Raw genomic sequence first — 14,379 nt, 5'->3', positions numbered from 1 at the left:
AGTTTAAACTTTACAATCAGGTCATCATTTTTCCTTTGTCATTCATAACAGAATTCCCATCACATATAAATATTCGGTCATCACTTCATGTTTCACTAAGGCTACGTCCACACGTACCCGGGTATTTTTGAAAACGCAGATTTTTCTATGCGTTTGCACCTTTCGTCCACACGTAAACGACGTTTTTGGTCACTGAAAATGGAGATTTTTAAAAACTCCGGCCAGGGTGGATATTTTTGAAAACTCTGTTTTTGCATTTACGTGTGGACTAGAAAAACGCAGAAAACGCAGCGTCAAAGGTGTGCGCCTATTTTGACGTCACACTGTGCGCCACCTTATTGTTTCGGTGAAATGAATTTCTACAATACTGTTACTGTTAATTCTACTCTCTGCAGTGTTTAAATGCTTACATATACACACAGTTACTGTCCGTCCACACATACGACTGGTTCTGCTTCTACGCCCCAGCTTTGTTTACTTTTTCCCACCGGGGCTTCTAGACTTCTGATTGGCCAACATTTCTGCACAGTTAGGAATCTAGCGCCACCTGCTGCTTTGGCATGTTCATAGCAGCGTTTTCCTTCATTTCCGCGTTTACGTGTGGACGGGATTATTTTTTAAAACGAAAATGGAAAATCTCCGTTTTCAAAAATACCCGTGTACGTGTGGACATAGCCTCAGTTCATGTAATTCTATTTCAATTAGATTTGTCTTTAGCACATTTTCAGATAAACATTCATTGTAACATAATCCCTTTTTGATTCAAATACTCAGGATTGCATTTTTTTTTAAAAACTCTGTTTGTTATTCACTGTTTATTTCATACAACTTTTTTATGAAATCGATTTAAAAGTCGGGCATTCATTGCGATCAGTGGATCTAGCCACTAACACACGCACACACAACAATGACATTAGAACAGTCATTTTTACTACTCAAACAACTTTTCTCATTAATATGTCGATCAAACTTAGATTTTAGGGAAAAGGGGAAAAGTTCTGTTTTAGCACTCTGATCATTTTTAATCACATTAGGCTGAACATTAAGACTTTTTATCCCCTCTCAGCTGTGACGACAAGGAGCGCCCACTCTGTCAAGGTGTATAACTTGTCTGTGGTCGCTTGCGTTGTTTCTGGAGCTGCGTCACTGTGTCAACTGTGTTCTTTCAGGCGGATTCGTTAAATAACGGCATGGTGTCTGTGTTTTCTACAGGGTGGAAAATATTTTTGTCAGAAACCAAAGAATTGTGTCTGTACAGAGCAAAATGATTACATTTAAAACTGTAGTGAAAACTAAAATGAACTGTTTAACTGAATGAAAATAGACAAGACTTGAAAAATGAAAATCCAAGCAATGAACATAAAACAAAGATATACTGGAAATGGTTCGACTGTTTAACTTGAGCCTGAGGAGTCATTTACTGAGCCGTCTACAGGACAGTGGGTGTTTTGTGATCTTCTAAAATTGTATTTTGAACTGTGTGCTTCTGAACCCTGTTACAGGAAGCATGCTGAGTTAGGTACATGGATGACTAGAAGAGGAAAAGATTCATGAGAGGAGCTCTGATAACATGATTCACCATGGCAACATGTAAAAAAGAACTAAACCTACCAACGGGCTGTAACACCTCATTTTTTGTAGAGCAATTCATTATTTCTGTCATTACTGGAATAAAATGCTTCCCCATTTTAAATATTTATAATTTGATTTCATTTCTGCCTCACTCATATATGATGGTCGTCTTACAACATCTCTGCTATAGAGATGTTTTACTGAGTTACTGTTAATGGTCCAGACTTCAACTGTACTAACTTTTTCAGGTTTAGCTGAATCAGAATCAGAATCACTATACTTTATTAATCCCTAAGGAAATTACCTGTCCACAGAGTCACAGAGTTATAAGGATGGAGACCACAGGGGTGATCGTGGCCCAAGAGTTGGCAGTTCATCTTGTAATCGGAAGGTTGCCGGTTCGAGCCCTGGCTCGGACAGTCTCGGTCATTGTGTCCTTGGGCGAGACACTTCACCTACTGCCTACTGGTGATGGCCAGAGGGGCCGATGGCGTGATACATACACAGGATGGTGATGAGTCTGCATACCGGCAGGAAGTTGAGCGGCTGGTACTCTGGTGCAGTCAGCACAATCTGGAGCTGAACACTCTTAAGACTGTAGAGATGACAGTGGACTTCAGGAGACATCCCTCAACTCTGCTCCCCCTCACCATATCAGACAGCCCTGTGTCAACTGTGAAGACCTTCAAGTTCCTGGGTACAACCATCTCCCAGGACCTGAAGTGGGAGACCAACATCAACTCCATCCTCAAAAAGACCCAGCAGAGGATGTACTTCCTGAGACAACTGGGGAAGTACAGTCTCCCACAGGAGCTGCTGATCCAGTTCTACACTGCGGTCACTGAGTCTGTCCTGTGCTCCTCCATCACAGTCTGGTATGGAGCAGCCACTAAACAGGACAGGAGCAGCCACTAAACAGGACAGGAGCAGACTGCAGCGGACTGTACGGGCAGCAGAAAGGATCATCGGCGCCCCCCTGCCCTCCATCCAGGATCTGCACCTCTCATGAACCAGGAAACAGGCAGGGAAAATCATCACAGACCCCTCACACCCTGGACACAGACTTTTTGATCTGCTGCCCTCTGGCAGACGGTAAAGAAGCCTGCAGACCAGGACCACCTGACATAGGAACAGTTTCTTTCCCCTCGCCATCTCCCTTCTTAACAGTTGACCTGTCACACTGCTCCCACTGCCAGACTGCAACTGCACCTTATGTACATTCTGTAGTATTCATTCCACCTCATTTCATTTTTGTATTTTATGTATATAAGTTTAGATTAGTTATTTATAGTTGGTTTACACAGCTTTGTGTATGTATGTGTAATGTATATATAGACACGTGTGTGTGTGTGTGTGTGTGTGTGTGTGTGTGTGTGTGTGTGTGTGTGTGTGTGTGTGTGTGTGTGTGTGATTTACATTGCTGTGCTTGAGAGCCACCATCTACTGGAACCAAATTCCTTGTATGTGTCTGCACATATACTTGGCCAATAAACACGATTCTGATTCTGATTCTGATATGGCCTCGCTTCTGTCGCTTCTTCCCCAGGGCAGCTGTGGCTACAACTGTAGCTTGCATTCACCAGTGTGTAAATGAATAGTGGAATTGTAAATGCAATCCATCATTATTATAAGATAAGATAGATCTTTTTTGTCGTTTATTGGTATCTCTCCCGATTGCAGCTGTAGGTTTTTACATTCAACATTCTTTGGATAGGAAAAAGGGGAAATAAGAGGACTGGGAGGTTCTGAAAAGTAACTTGTTTATTTAATTTGCTACACTCTGAGCTTTGATAGTAACTTTATTATTGAGGAAATAAAACTGTTATTCTGGCAGTTCTGGTGCAGCAGGAGGGTAGGAGTCAAATAACATGCATGAATATTTTATACAGTAACACATTGTGGCCAATCTCTAAAGTGATTAAAATGAACTCCAACCATCACCAGCGCAATATTAAAAGCCTCATTATGAGCTATGAGATATAAGATATTTCAACCCTCTGCTCGCTTGGTAGATGCATAAGAAGTGTTGCATGGAGCTGGGTCAAAGCAAGCCCTGAACCCTTAATGTGAGAGTTTCAGTGAAAACAGGAACAGCAGAGACCTCTAGTGGTCACTGGGAAGATCATCATCATCAAATCAGTGAAGGTTTTTAGTATATTGCAGTGAAAGCGACTTTAGTTGATCTTATGAGAGCTGCGTGGTGAATTAAGGAGTGTTGGTGTGTTTACCTTGTGCAACTTCATCAAGTTCATAGTTTTGAGCCTGCAAAAGAATTTTACGAATTAGTAAAAACGCTATGTCAAATTATATGTGTAGATCCATCTGTTCAAGTAAGGAACGGCTTAAGACGGCTTATCTTGTTTCTGCACACAAATGTATTTTAGAGTTTATAGTTAACTTTTAACTAAACTACAACATCATATGTTAAAGTTATTGATAGTGAGCTGCAGTCATATGATGGTGACCTGGGTGCTTGTGCAGATCAGAACGCAAGAAAAAATAATTCCGCCATTTTCAGACTGGCAGAGTCTGGCAGCTGTAACATCTGTATATAACAGAGCCTTTTACCTGCTGATGTGCTGCTGCTTGATGATGCTGCCCCCCTCTGCTGGAGCTCCCCTCACTGATCCAGTTGATCTGCTGGTTGGTTGCTTCTGGTTTTTGATGTTTTGCATTACTGATCATTTGTTGAGCAACGTTAAAACAGCCGTCCCAGTCTTTCCTTTTTATGTTGCTCGTGATTTCTTTAGTCAAAGTCTCATTTGCTTCTTTCCTCAAAAGCTCCGCCAGAACCTTTTTCTCTTCTTCCAAAATCAGTTTGTAGTAAAAAGTTTTCTTGTTGCACCAACTGAATTTTTTTATAAACCATTTTCTCCACCCACTCCAAGTCATGAAGAAAGCTGCAACAGTCATGCCCAGGAGCAGAGAGTAAGCAGAAAGCTGAAAAAGAAGCAACAAACATGCAAAACATAACAGCATTAATGTGTGTTTGCTGTAATTTCATTAAAAAAGCAGATTAAGCATAGAGCAAGAAAGTCCTCACCCTTGACTTGATTTCCACTTCAGCTTTTCGAGCTTTTTGTTGGGTTGTGAGGTTCTTAGATTTGCAGAACAGCTTCCTCGTGTTTTCATCAATGTTACAACAACCATACCAGTCCGTTAAAACCAACAATGCTACAATCCACAGCAGGCTGATTAGAAACGCTCTGATAACGCGCTTGAGTACAAGGCATACAAACGTGGATGGATGTTTCGCGGTGCTCCGAAATGTCTGGTCTATCAGGAGCACCAGGAAAAATATTAAAAAAACAGGCACGACGACGATTTCATTACATTCAAAAGTGCTGCAAGCGCACGTCGCGGTCTACAGAAGAACAGTGGCAATGAATATCCCGATGACTGTCGTGACGGTGCCGATTTTTCCAGGACCAACTGCAGAAAGCAGGAGGTTTTTCCACATCTTGAACAGTTAGGTGCCTGCTGGGACTTCAGCTCCTGTCCTGCAAAATTACACCAAGTATCACAGTCTCTTTGAAATTCAGCTTAATATCTCAGTCCAATTGCAGCCATGAAATGAGCCCTCTGTTCGGTGGCAGGATGCAAACGCAACGTGACGTTATGAGTTTTAACTGCACTCACTTCAGAATAATTAAAAGTTTCGTGTCAACGAAAGTCACTCTTGTTCTATTTCACTTAATACTGTGAGGAGATGGCGTGTCACCGCAGACTTTTTTTAAATAAAAAAAACCAAAACGAAAAGTCCAAAGCACTCAAACAGCGAGCGGGTACAGATCAAGCTGAGTCGTAAGGTGACAAAATGTGTGATTATGTGGGCGTATTCACCTTGTGTCACTGACTGTAGGCACAAAATCTGTTTCCTGTTTTTCGTACCAGCTATCACAGTCTCCGGTTACCTGTTTGTTGTGTTCATAGTTTTCGTTACTCCTCTGCTTAGCAACGCAATAGGCCTGGTTGACCTATTACATTGTTGATTTTGAAATCAATCCATGTCTTTTATACCATAAAGTTAAATTTAAGAGAGGAAAAACTAAAGTAGACTGTCTCCCTGCAAATGCTTTTCACAGAGGATAGAGGGTCCTGATTACCAGTGATTATGGGTATTCTGTGTACTGATAATATTCAACTGTCATAACACTGTGAGTTTCCTCCTCTCTCTAACTTTCCATTACTCTTTAGGCCTCGTATCATTTTTAATTTCTTTTACTTGCAGCTTGACAAGTCAAGTTAAAATGGAAAAGGTCTTATATAAAAGAAAGGGACAACAATCGAAAACACGATAAGTTTAGTTGTTCATTCCTCTTTCATTTGCTGCAGTCTCAGTAAATCATGAATGCCTGTATTTTTTGAGGATAATAAAAGTCCAATTCCCTAACAATCAAACACAACATGATGCCATGAGGTGTTTTCAACAGCACTCACTTCAGGATCATTTGGACTGTCATGCAAAAAGCATTTCAAGCTTTTTGTTTAACAAGACATTTAATAAAGTTTTATAATCCTATAAATTCAATCAGTGCAACCAAGGTGCGTTGGCTTTAGGTACAGCTATTCAAACTGCAATTAATGCATTCAAATGCAGTAGTTTGGCCATAGATCTCATTATTTATTCATGACCCTAACCCTCTTTTTATGTACTTCAGGCATGTATTGACAGGTGTCCTTCTCCTGTAGATAAAACAGAAAGCTTAATCACATACTTTAACTTGCATCAGTCTCACTCGAATCCCCAGAGTACAAATATACGACACGTTTTAAACAGTAACATATAGCAGTTTTGAGTAAAAGTTCTAAACAGTATGATACGTCAAAATTAGATTAATAATGACCACTGTAATGACAGTATTGTATTTTTACGCAAAATGGCACGAAGGTCACTTTCCAAGCCTTTGCGGTTGTGTTACTTCAGAGCATTGACTAACGTTTTACCATATTAAAAAAATATATCAATGATGTATTTCGATGGGCTGTAACCCCTCTCATTTACTTTTAACATTTTATGAAAAAGTTTTGCACTCAGTGGTGAGTGATGTAGTTAAAATCATTTGATTTTGTCAGTCACAGTTTTTCAAAGCTTTTGTCTCCACGCGGTTTTTCAGTTGTGGTAATTAAGCTAAATTGTCTCAGTCCAGCAAAATAACTGGTTTTCATTTTCATGCTGTCAGAGCCCCGTGAATTTAGTGCAGGCACAGCTCACATAGAGGGATGATGCAAGTTTCTAGTTGAACTGTATCAGTGAGACGCATGCTCAGTCACGATGTTTCTGTAGAACGATCTTCAAGATAAAGGTACTTTCAGGAAATAATATGCGTGTTTAATCTGACATAAGTCTTTCATAATTTCTATGTTTAACACCCAATGGTGTTTGGATACAGAGATGACCTTGTGTAGATTGAAAGGACATCTTTTCAAGTATGGGAAGATATATACAGTATATAAATACACAAATAGTGTTATTTCATGTCATGATCTGTCACCAAATCGGTACAGAAAATAGGGTCTATCCCCTTTTTAATCTAATAAAGAGTTTCATTGTTTTATATATGAACATCACCTTTAAAAAAATTTAGTATTAATTCAAATTTGTCTTTAACAATTTGTGTGTGTAAAATTTTTACTTTGGAGAGTGCGATTGTTATTAATGTTGTGTTCTTTTCAGTTGTTGGAAGATCCCTCAACTTAAATTCAGCTGATCAGTATGTATACTATGCATTTTGAAGAGGTTGTGATGGATGATTGTATTAAATTAAACTACTAGTTTTGAAATTGAAGCAGCAGAAAATGACTAAGTTGACCTTACTTAATCTAACGTAACTCTGCCCATTTACATTTTATTCTAGGTTGAACGAGATAGAGCTCCGTGTTATCACTGATGACCAAATGGAGAAGTTGGTTCTTCCATCAGGGATCCCACCAACAGTAGAGGAGCTGCAAAGTGTTGTGAAGGATACCTTTGGGATTTCAAACGACTTCAGTCTTCAGTATTTTAAACCAAAATTTACTACTTCACTATTCGCAGAAGTGACCAGATAAAAGACAAAGACACTGTGAAGGTTGTTGGCATCACCCTGGTCATCCTGCCAGTTTTCAGCAGCCCCTCTGATCAACTGTCAACTGACTATGACTCATCATCCAATCCAGTAGTATCCAATGCAGACTCTGCTGCAACCACATCTTCTCAGGACACAATTATTCTCAAAAGGCAGAAGTTCACAGAACGTTGTGAGCCCTGGCGAAAGCTGTTCCCCATTCCACAGTCTGCATATGAAACTGAAATGCAACTGGAAAGAGCCACAGAGGAGTATAAAAAGAGTGGAAATCTTCTGCCCACCTCCAAAGTAAAGACTGACATTCTCGAGAAGTTGGCTGAAACTGTATTTTCAATTATGGCCTATTCTTCCTATTATTTTGGGGCAAGCACTAGTGAAGAATTTCAGTGCATACAATCTAAATTAATCAGAAAAATGTCATATTATAAATTTTGTATATGTTTTATATTCCACAATAAAAACCATTACTGTTTGAATGTTGTCTTTGTGAAATTGATTCATTTTACTCAGAAAAGAAGTTAAATTAATTTGATTTTCTCTTACTATTCAGTCATTAATTGTAAAGTTTAATTGGAAAATTATTGAATCCAATTTGAGTTTTAATTAAAAACAAAAAGTTTTCATTTCTTTGTAATGGATATTTTAGTCAGTTTTTACTAATCCTTTGCCAGATTGTTAGTAAATTCAAAGTAATTTTTCTCAGAGATTCATTTCAAATGAACTAATTTTTTGTTACAATTAGGCAATTTTAACCTTCAATTTGAGAATTTGTCCCTAAATTCAACACATATTTACAAGAGAATGTTAATAATATCTATTTTTGTTTTTTGTTGAAATTTAATTAACATTTTATCTAAATTTTACATAAATCACTTGAAATTAAAATCTACTTAAGTAAATTAAGTGTCACTTTGTTGCCATAGGTTTTTTAAGTAACCTCTAGTCACAGTTTTTACAGTGTAGGAAGAGGAGCCCATAGCACTGCATGAGCCGAGGGACAGGAGGGACATCAGCCCGCTGGGGCATAACCCTAGTGGTACAGGAGGACCCACGCTCATTGTCCCAGGTGCAGGGTCCACAGGGAGGACCCCGCATCACAGGGGGCAGACCGTGGGACGGAGAAGGGAGAGGCCACCACACATCTGCCCCGGCTATAATGTAGCCTATAGTTTGGAAATAGGAGCACGAACAAAAAGAGGCAAAGCTGGAGGTGGAAGATTAATACTATAGTGCTATAGCGCCAAATAACAACACCAGTTGCCTCAAGGCATTTTATATTGTAAGATAAAGACCCTATGACAATAAAAAAAAGAAATAAAAAACACCCCAACAATCATATGACCCCCTATGAGCAAGCTACGACTGGCTGGGGTGAGGGAGGAAGACAGGACAATGACATGCTGTGGAAGAGAAACAGAGAATAATAATAACTAATAATTAAATGCAGAGAAATGTATTATCATACAGAGAGTGGAAAAAGTGACTGAAGAAGAAACACTGAGTGATTCATGGGAATCCCCCCAGCAACCTTGACTTATTGCAACGTAACTAATGGAGGATTCTGGGTCACCTGGTCCAGCCCTAACTATATGCTTTAGCAAAAAGGAAAGTTTGAAGCCTAATCTTGAAAGTAGAGATAGTGTCTGTCTCCTGAATCCAAACTGGAAGCTGGTTCCACAGAAGAGGGGCCTGAAAACTGAAGGCTCTGCCTCCCATTCTACTTTTAAATACTCTAGGAACAACAAGTAGGCCTGCAGAGCGAGAGCGAAGTGCTCTAATAGGGTGATATGGTACTACAAGGTCATTAAGATAAGATGGGGCCTGATTATTTAAGACCTTGTATGTGAGGAGCAGGATTTTGAATTCTGGATTTAACAGGAAGCCAATGAAGGGAAGCCAAAACAGGAGAAATCTGCTCTCTCTTTCTAGTCCCTGTCAGGACTCTTGCTGCAGCATTTTGGATCAGCTGAAGGCTTTTCGGGGAGTTTTTAGGACTTCCTGATAATAATGAATTACAGTCGTCCAGCCTGGAAGCAAGAAAGAAAAAAAGAAAAAAGAAAAGAAAGCAAGGGTGATGCACTTAGAGAATGCTGCATTTACTTTCATTATACAAACAAAACACAGAGGTTATTTTGAATTTAATGTTAGCAACACATCTCCAAAAACCCTGGAACAGAGCCACGTTTACAACTGCGTAGCATCCCTGTTCTTTTAACAGCAGTGCATAGACATCTAGGAACTGAGTAGATCTGTTTCTGGACCGTGGGATTGGAGTGTTGTCCCATTGTTTTCTCATAGAGGATCTTAGCTGCTACAAAGTCTTGAGTCTTTGCCAAAGAATAGTTTTCATTTCATGTCATTTTGCCTCAGTCCATATCACATGAGGTTTGATTGAGAGAAGATATTGGTGTTTCTGCATTAAGCTCACATATGACTTCTTTTCTGCATGCTAGAGCTTTAACCATCATTTGTAGATTTGTTTAAGATAAGATAAGATAACCTTTATTAGTTCCACACGTGGGAAATTTGTTTTGTCACAGCAGGAAGTGGACAGTGCAAAGGTTATGTAGCAAAAATTAGAATATAATAAGAATAAATACAGTACACAACTGTACAGAATGGAATAAAATACTATATACAGTAGAATAAAATAGAATAAAATATACAATAGGATAAAAATAGAATACAAATTCTATATACAACTGAGTAAAAATACAACGATGCCAGAAAAGAGTATTGCACTTATTGCAAGTGTTATTGCACATGTGTGGATGTGTGTGTTTGATCAGTTTGAGTCTTTGTTGTACAGTCTGACAGCAGTGGGGAAGAAAGACCTGCGAAATCTCTCCATCCTCCGTTTATAGTGCAGTGTGGCTTGAGAGTCTGAAGATCATGGGTATCCGGTATTGATTTTCGGCCTTGTGCACAGAGATTCCTCTAGATTTTCAGAATCTTTTCACGATATCATGCACTGTAGATAATGTGTCTGTGAAGGTTCTCAGTCATCCAGGTCATCGTAGTCAAAGGAGCTTGCAAAGAAAAGCGTCTGGACTTCTTTAAATTGCTTGAAGACGTTTCACCTCTCATCTGAGAAGCTTCTTCAGTTCTAAGGTCAAATGGTGGAGAGTCCCAGATATAAACCTAGTGGGAGTATCCCCCCCCAAAAGAGGGATACTCCCACGGTGGTGTACATCGAAGTTTACCGGGAGCCCACACACACGGACCAGTACCTCCTCTTTGACTCCCATCACCCTCTGGAACACAAACTTGGAGTAATCAGGACCCTACACCACCGGGCAGAACATGTTCCCTCTAAGCCTGAAGGAAAAAAGAAGGAACACACACATGTAAAGGAAGCACTCAAAACATGTGGTTATCCTAATTGGGCGTTCATAAAGTCAGCAAAGATGCACAGAAAAGAAGACCAGACACCAGCGAGGGAGGATAAGAAGGACAGACGCAACAACATTGTCATCCCCTATGTAGCCGGTGTATCAGAAAAACTCAGGAGAGTTTTCTCCAAGCATGACATCCCAGTGTATTTCAGACCCAGCAACACGCTCAGACAAAAACTGGTTCACCCGAAAGACACAACTCCAAAACACAAACTTAACAATGTGGTGTATGCTGTACAGTGCAGCGAGGAATGCCCAGACCTCTACATCAGAGAGACCAAACAGCCACTTCACAAGCGCATGGCACAACACAGAAGAGCCACCTCCACAGGACAAGACTCAGCAGTCCATCTGCATCTAAAGGATAAAGGTCACTCTTTCGAGGATGCCAATGTTCACATTTTGGACAGAGAGGACAGATGGTTTGAAAGAGGAGTGAAAGAAGCATCTATGTCCACTGTGAGCGACCATCTTTGAACAGAGGCGGGGGTTTACGACACCAACTGTCTGCCATCTATAATCCAGTTTTGAGTTCCCTTCCCAGACGCCTTAACGCCCACTCACATCCTGGGCCATCTGACCTCAGGAAATCACATGATAAGGTGGAGCTAGGTTTCACAATGAGCTCACCTGAAACTCTGGCTGATTGGGACCCACACCCGCTTTCACACTTTGGTTCATGTGATTAGGTAGAGGATCATCAGGGGGTCCTTTTGTCCCTCTTTGGGGGGATATTCTCCCACTAGGTTTATATCTGGGACTCTCCACCATTTGACCTTAGAACTGAAGAAGCTTCTCAGATGAGAGGTGAAACGTCTTCAAGCAACTTAAACAAGTCCAGAAGCTTTTCTTTGCAAGCTCCTTTGACTGTAGATAATGATATGTTCCGAGGCTTCATAACTATACAATGAGGAACATTATTTTGAAATTATTCCTCATTTTTTTGCAGAGTTTTTTGCAGATTGGTTAACCTTGCCCATCTCTACATCTGAGAATTTTTGGATCTCTAAGATACTTTTTTATACCCAATCGTGTTACTTACCTGTTGCCGCTTAACTTGCAAAATGTTCCTCTAGTGATCAATTGGCCATTTGTCCAAACACTGGTTCCTCCCGTCCTAACTTTTTTGAAACATATTGCTCAAAATCCAAACTGACTTATTATTTTCCATAAAAAAAATAGTAAAATACTTAAACATATCAAATGTTAAAAATTATGTTCCATTGTGAGTAAAATCGATTCTAGGTTAAAACTTTTAGCTCTCACTCTTAAGCCCCTTTCCGTTGGTACCTACTTGGGTCGGCTCACCGCAGTTTTGAGAGTTTTCCATTAGGTCATAGTACCTGGTACCAGGTACTTTTTTTAGTACCTACTTTGCCGGGATTCCAAGCGATCCAAGATGATATGAAAATGTGACTCCATGGCACTGGTTGGCTCGTCAGTGGCATCACTTGATCAGTCATGAGTCATGCATCTCTTTCGTCAAAATCAAAACCAGATTTTTTAAAAACCACGATAATGAGGGAAACAGCTGGAAAAACTACACTGTGATCTCCGAGTCTGACGGAAAGCCACAGACCGAGCAGCAGGTATAACACTACCTTGCGTGTACCTTTGTTGTGGAGTTCTTCTCACATGCTTATCATGAGACGCTCGGCCGACCCCACACATGTCAACTGCCTTGAGTTGATCTGAGTAGGTAGTGTAGCATCATATATGTGTGTAGGTTGAATCCTGATTTGTTAATAAGTGACCTAGAAAAGGAAACAGAGAAGCTTGACAGAAAATCTAAGATTTAAACCAACACCATGACCAACACCATCAAAAAAGGCTCAAACTATCACTACAGTGACCACTTTTCATTGTTTCAACACTAAAAATAGAAATTAAAAAAGTAATTAAACCATTTAGCAAATTTAAGTCATTCCTGTTTTTAAAGCACTGATTTCTTAAGTGTAGCAGGATGATGAGGAATTCTTGGATCAATTTTAGGGTCGTAGGTGGGCTGGAGCCCAGGGGTTCACCCTCTATCAGCTAACAAAAATAGACAGAAAAACATTCTCACCTATGGCCTGATAACTTATCACAAACATCTTTGGATAAGATGTTTGGATAACATCTTTCCAAAGATGTGCATGATAAGCCACTCCACTTAATACTATGAACTGTAGTGATGTTTTGGTGATATTTCTAGACAACATGTTTCATGCAAGTTTCTGTAATTGTATAGAGAAAAGAAATGACCAGATCGATATAGAGTGCATATTTCAAAGAAGCTGCAACAGTAGAATACAAATACATTTCCTTAAGTGAAACGCAGGAGAGAGATGGTGCCAAGATAAACTAACAGGATGTGATGCACAAATTTGTATAAATATGTGAGACAGGAAACATTTGGTGTGAGAACCTTGAACATAAACCACAAGTCTTCCGTTTTTGCACATTTTTTTCCTCTTTTTTCTTGTTATTGCCAGTTATTGGCAGCATGTGTTTTTGCGGCTTGAATTCAGCTGTTGTTCCAGGTTACAAATTATATCAATGAAATAATTAGGCTAGAAACTAAAAAGTAATTCATTAGTCGCAAATTTTCTGTCAATGCAAAAAAAAAGTGCATGCAGAAAAAGGAACATATGTGTTCAGTGTAGGAAATCCACAGTTACTAAAAACACAAATTAAAAAGGAAACCCATTGAACTATTTTGTCATGAATGGGCTGTGTGCAGGCAGGAAAAGGACCCAAACGTGGAAAGTAAACTGCAGAACAGCTTTACTGCTGACACAAAGGAAAGAATACAAAACTATACTGGGACATGAATATGGGCTCAAATTGTAAATGGCCTGTATTTGTATAGCGCTTTATTTAGTCCCTATGGACCCCAAAGCACTTTACACTACATTCAGTCATCCACCCATTCAGGTGATTGCAAGCTACATTGTAGCTACAGCTGCCCTGGGGCGAGGCTGCCGGACACTGGCGCCACCGGGCCCTCTGACCACCACCAGTAGGCAACGGGTGAAGTGTCTTGCCCAAGGACACAACGACCGAGACTGTCGGAGCCGGGCTCGAATCGGCAACCCTTCCGATTACAAGGCGAACTGCCAACTCTTGAGCCCGATTGCCCCTTATGGTTACATCATCCCTCTTGTATTTAGTGTCTGTGTCTTCCTTTGCGTGTTGTTGCGATCTCCCTCATACCCGGCTGTGTGTTTCCCTGTGTGCCTCTTCATTTATTAGGTTTATCATGTATAGGCTCAAATTGTGGTCATAAATATTTTGTACTTGTAAATCAGGATTTGTATGTGTAAAAAGAATTTGTGTGTATGTAAAAAAGATTTGTGTGTGGC

The 14,379-nt window shown here is 40.0% G+C and overlaps 1 long non-coding RNA gene across 1 annotated transcript; it reads right to left on the bottom strand.

Annotated features, from left to right (window-relative positions):
* Positions 1–760: 760 nt before the first annotated feature.
* Positions 761–5,587, bottom strand: LOC120728059. Its single transcript, XR_005694633.1, has 4 exons — positions 4,616–5,587; positions 4,141–4,512; positions 3,801–3,834; positions 761–1,206 (listed from the first exon to the last, which is right to left on the bottom strand). It is a non-coding gene; the product is annotated as an uncharacterized LOC120728059 (long non-coding RNA).
* Between the last annotated feature and the right edge of the window lie 8,792 nt (positions 5,588–14,379).

Source organism: Simochromis diagramma, unplaced genomic scaffold (genome assembly GCF_900408965.1).
Source record: "Simochromis diagramma unplaced genomic scaffold, fSimDia1.1 OVJJ01000308.1, whole genome shotgun sequence".
NCBI lineage: Eukaryota > Metazoa > Chordata > Actinopteri > Cichliformes > Cichlidae > Simochromis > Simochromis diagramma.
This window is presented reverse-complemented; position numbering and strand designations above follow the sequence as displayed.